Genomic DNA, 14014 nt, shown 5'->3' on the forward strand with positions numbered 1-14014 from the left:
CAACCTCACCACCCACTGTTGACACTGTTTTGCAGTCTATACCAGAGGTCACAGATTAGTGGACTGCGTTCTGGATCAGCTGCTGGCTAGTCCGAACCCATCTGATTTAAAGCATTTATAAATCACTGCATGTTGTCCAACGACAGTGTCTAACTTCACTGCACCGCTTCTCCTGTTAATACGGTAAAGAACTCGGGAGCGTCCGGCACCAGGCTGCACGTGATCCAAATGATCTAATGAGCTGCTGTCAATTTATATTTTTGATACTTTAAGATGTTTATTGCCCTCCCCAGTAGGAGTGGTAAATATCTTATTTAATCAGATATTATTTTTCGGCTGGTAAATACTGTTTATGAACAGACGCCCTACTAGCTGTGCGTTAGAACAATAAATGAAAGAGGGATTCGAGCACTAATCATGGTCAAACAGTTAATTCAGCACATACATGGAATAAATTCACCACAACTTCTGTTCAAAATATAATAGTTTATTAACAAAAATCAATTCAGCTCCAGGTCAAACATATTTCAGTTTAACTCTCTGATAAATATGGATTTTATATTTTATGTTCTTTGACAGTCATACAAGTTTTACAAGATTTCGCGAGCTCTCGGTGCCATGCTCTGAGCATAACGTAACTTGTTTTTGGTTTCGGCTGTCCACAAGCCCTGGTTGGGTTCAGGGGATGCCGGAAACATATTTTGGTCTCTTTATTCATGCCCTACAGGCGTGAGAGGGAGCAATCATTTTCCTGATTGGGCGAAAGATTCTCCTTTGAAGTTTGGCATAAATGACGGGTGGAGGTTGGCACTGGCAGTCTGCTAGGGTTGCTTACGAACGCCTAGTTGCGCGGGTTACTGCCTTGCCAGGGTCGCCGCCCCTGTCCGTCATGGAGGCGCCCCTGTCTGCCATGGCGGCACCCCTGTCTGCCATGGCGGCACCCCTGTCTGCCATGGCAGCAGCTCTGTCTGCCATGGCTGTACCCCTGTCTGCCATGGCTGTACCCCTGTTCGCCATGGCTGTACCCCTGTCCGCCATGGCTGTACCCCTGTCTGCAATAGCGGCACCCAATGGCTGTACCCCTGTCTGCCATGGCGGCACCCCTGTCTGCCATGGCAGCAGCTCTGTCTGCCATGGCTGTACCCCTGTCTGCCATGGCTGTACCCCTGTTCGCCATGGCTGTACCCCTGTCCGCCATGGCTGTACCCCTGTCTGCAATAGCGGCACCCAATGGCTGTACCCCTGTCTGCCATGGCTGTACCCCTGTCCGCCGTTCGGCAATAAAGATGAACACACAAACTGTTTCTGCTAGAATAAAAATGTGCCATTTATGGCACACTTCAAAGTAAAATCTTTCACCCAATCAGGAAAAGTGACCGCTCCCTCTCACGCCTGGAGTGCATGATTACAGAAACCAAAATATGGAACCGGCATCCCCGAACCCACCCAGGGCTCGTGGACAGCCGAAACCAAAAACAAAATGACATAATGATCAAATACAAAAACAAGTTACTTCATGCCCAGCACCTGGTACCAATCACTTCTTCATCTGTGTTACCTTCCCAGAGCTACTGACCCTCCCCAGAGCTCATTATGCCCAGTATCTGTTCCCCAGAGCTCATGGACACAGTGTAAAAAAAAAAATGGTCCTGCTTCGATACAAACTTATATCCACCTTATTTTGGAACGCGGAAGTAACTCTGGGTTCAACTTCCGTTTGTGTGTGCCGCACTTCCGTTTCAGCGCTTTCCTATGCAAACTATCGCTAGCTTAACAGATTTAGTAATCAATGTCGTTGCAACATTTTCCTAATTTGCTAAGCGATCAGAGTGGCAGGTCAGTGCCACACCCTCGAACTATTCGTGAGTGGGAGGATGATATGAAAAAATTTCCTCATATTACATATGAGGGTAACTACAAGAGTAAAGAGGCGTATCAGTACCTCCACAGCGGAAAAGTTGGCAAGGTGTTAATCAGTAACAACATCAACGATCTGATATTCCTGAAAGCTGATGTCAACCCAAGCCAAAGCAAATCCGACGCTCATTCGGCATGGATCCTGACCACATCAACCGGCACTGTTGAGACGGCCGGGTGCACCTGTGTTGCGGGTTTGGGGAAATCCTGCAGTCATGCTGCAGCGATTTTATGGAAGGTAGGCTTTGAAGGCATTTTATTTATTTATTTATTTATCCTTTATTTAACCAGGTAATACCCATTGAGATTAAAAATCTCTTTTGCAAGGGAGACCTTGCAAAATAAAATTGTGAAATAAAATTCACTAGTCTTTATGAATAATATTTTTATTTTAAATCAACAGATTGTGTGCCTTTTTCACTATTAACTGCATATATTTTTGATATACAAATATTATCATAATATATAAAAAAAAAACTCATGGTAGTTTTTAAACTTTGTTTTAAAGGTGCAGTATGCTGTATCGAAAGGTCTCACTGGATGGTCCTGCACAGATGAGCAGCGGCACTGGAATTCAGGCACACAGCGCAATTTAGTCCCTAAAAGTTTCCTAGGTTCCATGGGAACACTGCAACCAGGTATGGCCAGGAGAATGAGGAGGTGGCCTATGCATGGCTGGAAAGCTGTGGTTCTGTGGTAGAAAAGAGGGGCACCGTAGTGAGTGTCACAGAACCATGGCTTTCTGCAAGCCCCGATGGTGTCGTTAATTCGACAGAGCTGCTGGAGATTAAATGTCCTGTTCTGACCAAAAACTGTGCATCTCTGGCTGATGTTTTTTCCAGCAAGTTCACAGATGTGAAGATGGTAGATGGGGTTCCACGGCTGCAACAAAATGGTTCCCGTGGGTACTATCTTCAAGTCCAACTTGGCATGTTTTGCACACAGCTTGAGAAATGCAAGCTACTTATGTGGGCTCCATAAGCGTCGTTAGACCTATTTAAGGGTGGCTTCAGTCATCCTTTCTTTGGCATTAGCCACCCTATAATTATTTTGCGATTTAAAAAAAAAAATTTTTTTTTTCTGTATTTATTTTTTCCTCATATTTTCCCAAAACAAATGCAGTAAAGCACCGAATAAAAGCTATAAAGAAGACAAGTTAATCTGAACAATCATAGGCGTAACTTCCTTAAGGACTGGTGTGGACATGTCCCCACCAATATTTTGTACACGTATTTTGCTTTCGGTGCTGTGTATATCTGATTAAAACCCCATTCATGCCGCTCCTCAGAAAGAAAATAAAAAAAGTTCTCCCCGCTGCTCACCGTCCACAAACCCCGACAAATAACTCAGAAAAAAAGAATCTGTTGCCTCTCGCTTTCTCCCCATCACCCCCCTCCGCCCTCTCCCCATAACATTTGAATTGAAGATATCCGCGGGTGACGGGTCGGGTTCGGTAGTCATCCTAACGGGTTCGGGCGGGTGCGGGTTGGTAAAACTCGACACATGCAGGTCTCTAAGCTACACTACATTCAGTATCGTTGCCATAGAAACAGACAACAGCGCCAATATATCAGAATTACTAAAACACACGCAAATAATTTCCCACATAAAAAACAGGACTTTCAGTCCATTACAGTTTTCCGTTTTTAGAGGGTTGTTTATTTTGCGTTTATTAAGCAGTGATTGATTAATTTAAACACCTGCTCTACTGATGGTCTATCAGAGTTGGTGTTTAGGTTGAACATAAAGAACACATAACTCTGATTACCGATTACTTTTAAGCTGGTTGAACATACTGCGACAGACTGGTGACCTGTCCAGGGTGATCCCCCCTCTCACCCAGAACGTGGCTGGAGATATGCACCAGCACCTCCTGATCCCACTGAGGGATAAGGTTAAAGAAAATGGATGGTTGAACATAGTCCGCTCTCCCAGATTCTATCAAATCAGTAGTGATACCCTCAGGGGCGGATTTAGGAAATTTGGGGCCATAGGCAAAGACAGGCAGGGGGCCCCCTGAGAAGTAAACCCATAAAACAGACCCATTCTACAGATAGAGAAATGTTAATAGAATAGACATCCATTATTTGTTCTAGGTTTTGTCCCTCTCTTCTTGTCCCTTTTTCCTCTCTATTTATCAGCGTTCTGATGGCATTTTAGCCAAAGGATTTTTATCAAAAACATAATTAATGTGCACAAATAAGGAATAGTTGTATTAACCATACATGGAAACAGAGTTTTATGGGGCCCCCAGAACTTGGGGCCCTAGGCAACTGCCTAGTATTGCCTAATGGTAAATCCCCCCCTGGATACCCTGCTGGTGGATGTTCTTGACAGAAAGACGGAGTTGCTTAATCATATTCTGCTTAAGGTCCCATAAGATCTTGTCCGAGTCCTGGTTTAAAAGTAAATTAATTTTAAAAAGTGACCCAAAATTGACTGTCAATAAATGTTCTACAAAATTGATATATTTATTTGATTTCTTTGATTTGTACTGTCTGTTTAGATTTATATGATATTTTTTGCACAAAATATATAAGTGAATATTGTACCGTAACAGTTATGTTTTCAACTGTAAGCATTAAATTGATAAATGTTATTCGCATTTTTTTGGCTTTATCCTTTCCAACAAAAAAAAAAAGGCGTCGCGCAGGTAGCTCCCTTTCCTTATGAGCCGTCCCCAACAACTTTCAACACAAAGTTACACCCTTGTCTTAGACAACGCCTTAGCAGGTGCACTGAAAAAATGCGCGCAATATCTTCTAGGGGCTGAGCCACCCTTGTCTCTTAAACCTAGAGACGCCCCTGGTGGGCTCCATCAGAGAAAATTGTTATTGATGTCCCATTTGATTTGGAATATTGTTTACAAATTCTACCTAAACTCAAGTCATTCTATTTTAGTCAGATGCTGCCAAGGATTGTAGATGAGTTTCTGGCAGGCAGACTGACACTGTGCAAAAAATATGAAAATCTATGTAAATAAGTTGAGATTCTAATCTTTAACCCACAGTATGTGTGTGCCACACCAGCTTTCCTGTTTCTGTGCTATGTGATGCTACCCAACTGTTAACCGTTATGACGCTTTGTTATGCCAGTTCCTTGGTGTTTTTATTTTTATGACAGAATAAGAATTTGTTTATAATAATTAAAATGTTTCCATAAGTGAAATAATAAAATAAATTTGTAAAAGACTGCATCTTCTTGTTTGTTTATGCACATAAGATACACTACAGTTCTTTACATCTGGGTAAGACAGACTGATCAAAATAACTAAGCACAAATTACATTGGACTGAACAATTTATTAATAGAGATTTTATTTGGACACATGTTTTTTTGTATCTGTAAACTTAAATGTCTAACAATAATTGTGAACACTTTTTTATTATAATTCATCAGTAGTGCACAATATAAATCTGGAAAAATAATTATATATATATATATACACTATATTGCCAAAAGTATTTGCTCACCCATCCAAATTATTGGAATCAGGTGTTCCAATCACTTCCATGGCCACAGGTGTATAAATTCAAGCACCTAGGCATGCAGACTGTTTTTACAAACATTTGTGAAAGAATGGGTCGCTCTCAGGAGCTCAGTGAATTCCAGCGTGGAACTGTGATAGGATGCCACCTGTGCAACAAATCCAGTCGTGAAATTTCCTCGCTCCTAAATATTCCACAGTCAACTGTCAGCTGTATTATAAGAAAATGGAAGTGTTTGGGAACGACAGCAACTCAGCCACGAAGTGGTAGGCCACGTAAACTGACGGAGCGGGGTCAGCGGATGCTGACGCGCATAGTGCGAAGAGGTCGCCAACTTTCTGCAGAGTCAATCACTACAGACCTCCAAACTTCATGTGGCCTTCAGATTAGCTCAAGAACAGTGCGCAGAGAGCTTCATGGAATGGGTTTCCATGGTCGAGCAGCTGCATCCAAGCCATACATCACCAAGTGCAATGCAAAGCGTCGGATGCGGTGGTGTAAAGCACGCCGCCACTGGACTCTAGAGCAGTAGAGACGCGTTCTCTGGAGTGACGAATCGCGCTTCTCCATCTGGCAATCTGATGGACGGGTCTGGGTTTGGCGGTTGCCAGGAGAACGGTACTTGTCTGACTGCATTGTGCCAAGTGTAAAGTTTGGTGGAGGGGGGATTATGGTGTGGGGTTGTTTTTCAGGAGCTGGGCTTGGCCCCTTAGTTCCAGTGAAAGGAACTCTGAATGCTTCAGCATACCAAGACATTTTGGACAATTCCATGCTCCCAACTTTGTGGGAACAGTTTGGAGCTGGCCCCTTCCTCTTCCAACATGACTGTGCACCAGTGCACAAAGCAAGGTCCATAAAGACATGGATGACAGAGTCTGGTGTGGATGAACTTGACTGGCCTGCACAGAGTCCTGACCTCAACCCGATAGAACACCTTTGGGATGAATTAGAGCGGAGACTGAGAGCCAGGCCTTCTCGTCCAACATCAGTGTGCGACCTCACAAATGCGCTTCTGGAAGAATGGTCAAAAATTCCCATAAACACACTCCTAAACCTTGTGGACAGCCTTCCCAGAAGAGTTGAAGCTGTTCTAGCTGCAAAGGGTGGACCGACGTCATATTGAACCCTATGGATTAGGAACGGGATGTCACTTAAGCTCATATGTGAGTCAAGGCAGGTGAGCAAATACTTTTGGCAATATAGTGTATATATATATATATATATACACACACACACACAAAGGAAGGCACAATCAAGGCCCTGTAAACTGTCAAATAACTATATACAAATTTGAAATTTCAGTGGAAGTCTGGATCTTTTTGTATAACCAAAACCTGCACGCTCAATCAGCATCCTCGTGAATAATTTCACCCTGCATGTTTACCAGGGCTGCACAGATCCTCAGGATTTTGTCCATTTTGTATGCTAAGTTGATTGGTACTGTCTGGGAGATAATTTTGAAAACTTTCAGTCTCCGGATGACTCTTTCTACATGTATGCGGACATTTGCAATCCTTCTTGTCGCAGTTACATCCTCATCAAACAACTGTCCTCCTTTACGAGTGAATGCAGGTAGAGCAAGGTTAACTTTTCTCTCAAAAAGCAAATCTCTGATGGGAAAACCTCTGTCTGCCATCACTTCATCACCAGGACGAAGATACTCCAGGAACCCAGACTCCTGAGTGATGAACTTATCACTACACCTACCTCCATAAGCAGGAGAAATGAACATAACAAGTCCAAAAGGGGCAATGGCAACTAAATACTTAATAGTCTTACTTGAATAATAATGGCTGTATGACTCCCCTCTGTGCAGTCAATGATGCAGGTGGTGTTGGGGAACGTCTCCCGGAAGCACTGAGGCATTGTGCTCCGGATTGTCTCCCGTGAAAGCCAAGGAATGTAGATCCTCATGTTCTCCTCCATTGTGTCGATCCAGTAGGAGATGATCCGGCTCACTAATCCCTGGGATACAGCAAAACGTTCCGCAAGATCGGCCTGGAGTAGATTTAACTTAAGTTTCATTGTGGTCATCAATATTTGATCCACTAAGTGTGTCTTAAAATTTGCTTTATAGAACTGTTCCAGATATTTAACAAGATCAAAAAAGGCACAGAGAGAAAGGCTTGTGTATAATACACAGCTAGTGTCATTCTTCAGAATGCCATGGGCAAGAGGTTCTTGTCCACCACATTGTGTTTCTCTGTTGCATACATCCTTCTTTTGTCCTACGTAGGTGTGATCTATCAGTGCCTGAACCTCCCACTGAGTGTCAGCATCTTTATGCATCGGTGACTCTGACTGTGAAGCGGCTTGGTCAGCCCCAACATCACAGTGGCTGTCATCTGTCAAGCACAAAACCACAAAAGCCCACAATCAGCTTAGCAAACATAAAACATATAAAGAAAATGTATATGTCAGAGCTCATTCAAATAATCTTATGACATGCATTCCTTCCAACATTTATAAACACCTTGTGCTAATATCTGTGGGGCCATTTGTACAGTTACACAGTCAAAAAGTACAAATATTTTATGATTTATAGCCCATATTAATAATAATGATGATGAATATTCGTCTTTATATTAATTATTAAAATTTTCTTTGTAAAATATGTATTCAATTTGCTAACTTAACAGTTTTTAAACTAAATATTTAGGTCCAGATTACATATATTGTTTACAAACTAAATGTTATGTTTACAGCTAAATATATAGCTTGGTAATCTAATTTAACTTTTATTTATTTAACTTTTAAACATATATAAATTACATCACAATATCAACAAAATAACCACAGTTTTATCTCTTGACAGGCTAAATACCCCAAAATATTACTGTACATTTTTGTGTAACTTTACAGACGGTACTCCATACAAGAAGGGATTGAAAATATACAGATAGACATAATAAAAATACAGAGAGAACAAACTTAAACGCTGATTTCATGTGAGAGCATATACGTAAACACGAGGGACACAAACGGAGAAGAGTTAAAAACAGCAATCAAAAATGCTAAAGCTTACCTGTGTCTGCCCTCCTCTTGAGGCGCCTCCTCGGAGTTTTTAATGGAAGTTCATAACCCAGCCACTTTTCTGGTATCGGGTGGTCTGCTGTAGGTCTCTTGTCGACGAAGTGAAAACAAACGCACGAACGGTCGCTTCGGTGGTTTCTTCAAATTCAAAGCTTTCAACCAAAGACGAAAGGATTGTTCATTCTTCGGCGGGGGGTGAAAGTCGTAGGGCGCCTCACATCCACACTCAGCTCTCGTACGCGGCCGATGAATATAACACTCCTCCGCCATGTAAACCTTTCTTTTACGCCAATTATTGTGACATCCTCTAACTGCACTGTACTCCTCGAAGTCATAATTACGAATAATTCGAGACGAGGTGGGCGCATGTGTTGCTTTCCAGCAAGCTATCCAGTGACCGGAAGTGAGCGGGCGGAAGTCTCACACAAACTCGCTGCCTCCGTGTTTCCGTCAAAAATAAGGTGGATAAAAAGAGTACTTCATTTGTGATACAAAACTTGTATGATTGTCAAAGAACATAAAATATAAAACCCATATATATCACATGGCCACACCCCTGTCTGCCATGGCGGCATCCCTGTCTACCTAGGCCCTTGGTTTGATCTGGAAGAACCGACCGGCAGTAAACTTCCTTTTTTTATTATTTATTAAACAAACATTAATTTACATTTTCAAGTAGGAATCTCCTCTTTTCATTCTTATCCAAAAAAAATACATCATTCTGCATACAGTTCCTCGCATTGTGTTAACTTTAGCATTTTGTCGAGTCAAAGGAACAGAAATTTTGACCTGTCACTACATAGTTTTTGTATATGTCCATATTTGCCGGCTGACAGAGATAAAGATGAATAGAAAATTTTGAGTTCGTTTTTGAAACTTATTAATCAAGGTTTTTGATTTTTCCATTTACATACATGTATATGATATCTTCCCATACTCATGACAATATTGACCATGTCGGATAAATCCTTTGCAATGTCCTTCTTGTATGTTAATATTTGATTTATCTCAAAAGGTGTTATATTATCTATTTTGTTAGAAAGCCTGGCGGCAATCTTTTATTTTTCTGATCAACACATTTTTTGCAGTCAACTTTTTTGCAGGCAATTTTTTTTGCAGGCTATTTTTTTGCAGGCAATTTTTTTTGCAGCTGAAGTTTCACCAGATGCTAATTCAGTGTAAGGAGTTCAATGTGTAAAAAAAGCAGTGTTTAAAATTAGATGGTCAAAAAAGAGAGACTGTTTTTCTTCCATACATTGGTGGCGGTAACGCACTTTAACTAGGCTCTGTTCGAAAACCTAGGACGCATCCTTAGAAGACCGGATTCGAAGGCCGATTACGTCATAGCGCGGCGCCGAGGTCTGGTCGGATTCCAAGAGTCCTCGTTATGCGGCCTTAAAATGCGTCCTTCTTTTTGCCCGATTTGAAGGACGGGTCCGATGTATCCTCGGTATTCTTGGATATCCCAGGATTCATTGCGAGACCAAGCAAGCCGTGATCAGAGGAAAGGTTACTTGGCACCGAACAGTGGTGAAAATTGGAAGTTCAGTTTAATATAAAAGAACTCTGTGAATAGTTCCGTCTGAAATGAATGAAAATTGTTGTTTTAATGGTTATTGAGTCAGATATGTGGCGGTAATGTTTGGTTTATCTAAAGGTTTTAATCTGTTACTGTGTAAATGGGTTTGGCTGTAATTTAAGGACAGATTCTAATATATTTGCAGGGTGGGGACTATAAATCTCATAGGATTTTTATCTTTTTATTGCTATTTTGCACAATTTTGCTTAACTTCCTATTTTTTGTTGTTGAATATTAGAGATTTTGCAGATATATTTTTTATACATATATTGTTTAGATTTACTTATATATTTCTAACCCTTTTATAGAGTAGAATAGAAAATCCCCTCATTTTCCCACAATGGGCAAATTTACAGCAGCAGAAAGATTATTGAAAATGGTCACACAAATGTGGACCTTAGAAAAATGTATAAGAATAACATAATAGGGAAGAGTTAAAATATAAACAATAAAATACTGTAAAGTGTTTTAACAATATAAAACTGGGGAATAAATAACCAATATGCAACTATGGACATTTTTCCAGTCATGGATATTTGAAAATAGCAGCAACATCAGAGATGTGCAAAATGACAGCAGCAGGTTATTTAACTGACTAAGGTTTCTATCATTACATTTGATTTGTTCCTGCTCCCGGTGGTTGGAACCTTTATTCCACTCTGGATTCTTGTGAGTGTAGTCTTTGTTCACTTCACAATAAAAAAGAAATAAATAAACAGTTTTGAAAACTTCTGTATTCATTCTTTTCCTGCTTTGTGTGTCAACGTTCACGGTTGCTAAGCAACAGAGCATGCGGCGGTAAAACCCGCCAAAGGGTAGACCTGGTCGAATTTACCATAGATATCCATAATAAAGGCTAGATGTCTTACGGCGGAGTCTCAAACGTCATCACCGGCGGCCATCTTGCCTCAGGCAGGCTTTCTGTTGTGCTCTGTGGTACTTAATGTAAGGTGAGTGATCAGCACGAACACAAACACTCTTACCTCACTGAATTCTTGACGGATTTACAAACAGTTTGGTTTCTTACAAACATTATGAACGTGGCTATTATTCTTGATGCTTGAACATGTAGAAATTGCAGATTTTCTTGTCGAAAAATGACTTAATCGTGCAGCATAGTTGTGCATCACGGCTACTTGCGCAAGTTATCAAGGCTGAGACTATTGGTCAATTATATAGGTTTTACTGACACCAATAACGATTGTATGACAGTTAATCTTTGGTGTAAATTACAATCTTTGTGGATGTGGTTGTAGTTATTAATTGGCTAATAACAATAATCTGAGTGTTGTTGTATTTTCATTATTAGCCTAACGTTAGCTGGCTAATAACAAGAAGCTGCAAACTGAGACCTAACGTTAGTAAGTTAGCAGCTAACGTTACAGTTTAGCTAGCTGCTAACGTTAACCAGCAACTTTATATCAGTGGAAGAGGCAGAATTTAACATGATTTCCAATCGATTTGGTCTGTCAACACATCTTACATTATGTTACAGGAATTTGCTGGGTTTAATAAAAGGAAGATGCCAGACTTTTGCTATGACATAATAGTATTACAAGATTGTTGTTGACTCAAAGCTTTTATAAGTTTGTATTAGTTTCATTTGGACAACTTAAAGATGGTGTTGTGCCAAACATTTTCAACTTTCCAGCTCATCTTCAAAGGGCATGTGTATCATTGAAATTTAATCACATATTGATATACCAATCTTATACACCGTGAATTGTTGTTGGTCACTTTTGTTTTTGTTTCTGCAGGTTATATAAAGTGTATAGCAGAGAAGATCTTCCATCCCCGTTTGCTGACATTCCTGCACTAGTACATGACCACAGCTACCTTCCTGTCCGCTTTGATGGCCTTGTGGACAACGCTCTCTTGTACATTACACAGAAGCTCAATAAAACCTTCCTTTTCAAAGGGCATTAGCCAAGCTATGTTTTTTGGGTCATTTTTTAAATCTCTGTCTTCCATGTGTATACCATCACAGTAGTGTAGGTGGGGATTTCAACATGCTACATCTATATATACTTGTGAAGGGGACTATTGTACCAATTTTAAAAGCAAATAAATGTCAATTTTATAATGGTTTAAAAATAGGAACTTTTGTGTAATTACCCCTGATATATAATCCGAATAGTCTACATGAAACTTCAAAGTGTTACCTTTAATTTGAAACCTGGATTATGCTGCTACACCAAGAGGTTGCCACACAATAAGCCTTTTTTGTCAGTATTTCATATTTTATTATAACAATAATATTCATATTATAAAAGTATGTATGTAAATATAAATAAATTAGGACTGTGAAATAATTAATCACACCCAAATAAAGGTGTTTATTTATATATATAAATATGTATGTATATATATAAATATATATATATATATGCATATTTTTATATATATACATATATATAAATATGTATATATACGTATGTATGTATATATATAAATATATATATATGCATATTTTTATATATATACATATATATATATAAATATGTATATATACGTATGTGTATATATATATATATACATAAATATGTATATATATAAATATATATTTATATATATATATAGGTATCTATATATAGATATCTATCTATATATAGATATCTATATAGATATATATCTATTTATATAGATATATCTATATATATAGTATTCAGTACACTGAGTTTTAATAGCATATATTGATTTAACATAAATACCTTGTGCATGAGTGTATTTATTGCACCTGTATGTTCTATTCAATGTTCTTTTCATATGAAATTATATGGTTATAATTATTCATAAGTGTGCAGTGTCATAACTACATGTCTGACTTTTGTTTAACAAATCAAACAGTTTGAGAATCGTTAGACAATTGAGGAAGTTATGGTTATTTAAGTACATGCGCTTTAAAATATGGCAAGCCAAGAAGGTCATATTTCGCATTGAATTGTCGCGTTAAGATTGAAGTTAACCCGCAAAAAACGCGCGTTCTCCCGAGATTACGCCGCTTTTTACGCCGTCTTTTACCAACAAGCGCCGCCTTTTACGCGCGTCATGATAGTACCACAAGACGCGCGTTAAATACGCGCGTTGTGCCGGTCAGAACGCGCGTTAAATACGCGCGTTGTGTCGGTCAGAACGCGCGTATTTAACGCGCGTTTTCCTAATATGATAATGATGTCCTCCCTTCTTTTCCCACAGCCAATGCATTTGAACTGGTTGCATCCAATGGCTGATCAAGGCAGCCAGACCAAGAAAGTTCAGCACAGATCTGCTTTGTGGAAAACTGCACAGACCTCAATGTTGCAGCATTGCCAGAATTCACTGCATTGCCGTTTCACAAAGCCTTAATTTTAGGAATATATCCACTACTTACACTTTGCTGTTATTTTGAATCCATTCCATGCCTATTTTCACGTAAAAACGTTTTGCATCAACATGCATCGCCAACTAATGTTTTGTATTCACAGGTATTAGAAGGAATGTTTCACCATTTAATACTACCGAGAGGTGGCGTGGTGACTTAGGTAACCGCCTTCAATGCGATGCTTTTGCTTCGTGGCAGGTTCGAATCCGACAGAGGCCGTCCAACTTTTCCCTTTATATTCTGTCTTGTCTCCAACCAAGCCCATTTATTTATTTCTTTTTTTTCTGAGAATATAATCATAAATGTAGCCTACTTCATTGTTTTTGATCCATCGCCATGCATTCTGTCATGTAAAAACTTTTTATATTGTACTAATAAAATGACTATAAAGGGGACACTTATCTTCCAGAAAATTTGTCGGTCTGACTTGTTTTCTGTATATTTTCCTGCATATCACCAACCTTTTTCCATAATGCTTTCTACAGCCATGGAGCAACTGCTGTTAAAATTAAATTAACAGGAACATTTCTGATTAAAAGTGTTATTAGTGCAATGAGAAAAAACTTGCTTAGTTGAGCCAGTGGAGGTTTGATAATCCCGATAGCTCATGTTCTCTGTCTCCTACATATACATATAA

At 39.6% G+C, this 14014-nt stretch overlaps 1 long non-coding RNA gene across 1 annotated transcript; it reads left to right on the forward strand.

Moving 5' to 3' along the window:
* Positions 1-1921: 1921 nt before the first annotated feature.
* Positions 1922-2526, forward strand: LOC119778309. Its single transcript, XR_005280042.1, has 2 exons — positions 1922-2155; positions 2426-2526. It is a non-coding gene; the product is annotated as an uncharacterized LOC119778309 (long non-coding RNA).
* The last annotated feature ends 11488 nt before the right edge of the window (positions 2527-14014 follow it).

This window comes from Cyprinodon tularosa, unplaced genomic scaffold (genome assembly GCF_016077235.1).
Source record: "Cyprinodon tularosa strain WSP-4 unplaced genomic scaffold, ASM1607723v1 ctg1312, whole genome shotgun sequence".
Taxonomy (NCBI): domain Eukaryota; kingdom Metazoa; phylum Chordata; class Actinopteri; order Cyprinodontiformes; family Cyprinodontidae; genus Cyprinodon; species Cyprinodon tularosa.